The 2565-nt window shown below is 48.3% G+C and overlaps 1 protein-coding gene across 23 annotated transcripts in view; it reads left to right on the top strand.

Moving 5' to 3' along the window:
- The window catches only part of EPHB1 (EPH receptor B1), a 365941-nt gene that overhangs the window by 32803 nt on the left and 330573 nt on the right, over positions 1 to 2565 (top strand). The window lies entirely within an intron of this gene.

Raw genomic sequence — 2565 nt, 5'->3', positions numbered from 1 at the left:
CCCCCCCCCCCCCCCCCCCCATGCTTCTGGACTTTGGTGGATGCATTATGGGCCTGGGAAGGAGTTTCCTATCCCCCCTCATTGCTACAGGTGTTGTATTTTCTTTTTTTCCTTCTTCCTCAGTAGTGTTGGGTGTGGACTGGAGCCGAGGATGGGGTTTTTGATTGGGGTGTGCCAGTGCTCTTGCTGGGACTTTAAGTAGGAACCTCCAGATTTGAGAGCCTTTTGGCTGCTTGAATGGTGTTGACCCTCTGCTCAGGGCCAGCTTCATAGATTTCATAGACATTAGGGCTGGAAGGGACCTCGGAAGATCATCAAGTCCAGCCCCCTGCCCAAAGGGCAGGAAGTCAGCCGGGTTCATAGGATCCCAGCAAGATGAGCATCCAGTTTGCTCTTGAAGGTGTTCAATGTGGGCGCTTGAACCACCTCCGGTGGCAGGCTGTTCCAGACCTTGGGGGCTCGGACAGTAAAGAAATTCTTCCTTATGTCCAGCCTGAAACGGTCTTGTAGTAGTTTATGACCATTCGACCTAGTCATCATCCCTTGGGGCACTCTGGTGAACAAACGTTCCCCCAGATACTGGTGGTCACCCCTGATAAACTTGTAGGTGGCCATCAGATCACCCCTGAGCCTGCGCTTTTCCAGGCTAAAGAGCCCCAGGGCTCTCAGCCTGTAATCGTAGGGTCTGCTTCCCTGACCTCTGATCATGCGCGTGGCTCTTCTCTGGACTCTCTCAAGCTTCTCCACATCCTTTTTGAATTGTGGAGCCCAAAACTGGACGCAGTACTCCAGCTGTGGCCTCACTAAGACCGAGTACAAGGGGAGAATGACGTCCCGGGATTTGCTTGAGAAGCATCTATGGATGCAAGCCAGCTTGATCGCTACATTTGGGATCAGGAAGGCATTTTACCCCGTGGTCAGATTGCTATGGACTGTGAGGGTTTTTTACTTCCTCTGTAGCAGGGGTATGGCCCTCTTGGATTTCTCAAGTGCATTTTTACAACCCTTCCAATGTCAGGACACTAACAGCTCTGGTTCCCTGCTTTATTTGTGTCAAATTAGGGTGCTTTGGTGTCTTCGGGTAATATGCCTTCTAGTTGTGCTATAGGCTTGATTGTGTCATTTTAGGACTTTGTTAGAAAAGGACTTTTATGGAATGGTTTAGATAGGGATGATCCTGCCTTGAGCAGGGGGTTGGATTAGATGTCCTTTCCAGCCCTACTTTTATGAAAAGAGCATTTTGATAGACCTGACTCTCCATGGGACAAGTTGTCTTTTCTAAAAGACATGAGGGGGCTTTGAGGTTTTCTGTCTACAACTCTTAAGGGTCTGTCCGGACTGCTTTTGCAGTGCTGTTAAGAACATGGCCAAGAAGCACAACTCTGCTTGCCCGCTCCCGCTCATACCTAGCAACCCTGGGGGCACCTCTGATGCCCTTCTCAAACTCCTTGTCTTTGGCATCCTTGAGGGTAGAGATGGAGCAGCTTCATCACCTCATTTTCTGGTCTGGTGTGTGCTACACAGTAATGTGAAAGTTGGGCTTGCTTTTCAGCAATTTAGAGAGACCCTAAATGGTCATGTCAGCTCAGCCAGCTGCCATTAGGATTGTTAAGAAAAACTGTAGTGGCTCCTAGAGACTCCAGTCATGTGTTTTGGTCCTTACTGTGCTAGGTGTTGCACGTACCTGGAATAGAGACTGTTCACGCCTCAAAGAGCCCATGGAACCAGTGCACAAAAATTAGGATCATCATTTGTATTTCCCAGCAGCCATCAGCACTGGGAAGACCTGGACATTCCCAGCATCTCTGCATTGCTGCATTGAGAAACGGAGATCTTGCACGTAAAGCTGGGAGAGACATTTGAATGGTTAATGCTCTCAGCTCTCAGTGCAATAATCCTCAGCATTGGCTCACTCCCACTCTCTGAAGTCACATAAAGGCAAGAACGCTGAAATATGTAATTTAGTGATTTTTAAAAATTATTATTATTATTTTTCTTGGTGGCCTGGAGGAGGGTTTTATCACTTTCATGTTGGCGGAAGAGAACACAGCTCCTCTTCTGCAGCAGCAGTTGCAACATAAAAATAATAAAAACCTGAAACAGGCATGTCCCCCCCCCGCTGGGAATGATAAGCCAGTATCTCCACTGTTCCTGTGCCAGTTCCTGATGAGCCTTGCAGGGCTTCTCGAGGACGATCCTACTGAGAAAGTGCAAAATCAATTTCCAGAGAGAGCAAGCTGGCTGGTGCAGCTAAGCTGCTCACGCTGTGTGAAAGAAGCTCCCATTTCAAATGCAAATCTTTGATCCCATATTGGCGAGCACCTTGATGCTGATTTGTGCATGTCTTGCTCTTTGTTTGGGAGGAAAATGGGTGATGCCCCTGTGCACGTGAGACAACATCCTTTGATGCTGGACAGATGTCGCTTATGGTGAGGTCAGATGCACTGGTCTGGAAATTGCTTCAGCAGCTTTGGAGGGTACAGATGATGGATTGCCATTTGATTGCAGTAATGGGATGCAGTAATTGCATGTTGTGGGGGTTATTTTTCTACATGTGTTGTAGGG

This window comes from Alligator sinensis, unplaced genomic scaffold (genome assembly GCF_000455745.1).
Source record: "Alligator sinensis unplaced genomic scaffold, ASM45574v1 scaffold1086_3, whole genome shotgun sequence".
Taxonomy (NCBI): Eukaryota; Metazoa; Chordata; order Crocodylia; family Alligatoridae; genus Alligator; species Alligator sinensis.
The sequence above is the reverse complement of the archived record's forward strand: the minus strand, read 5'-3'. Positions and strand labels throughout refer to the sequence as shown.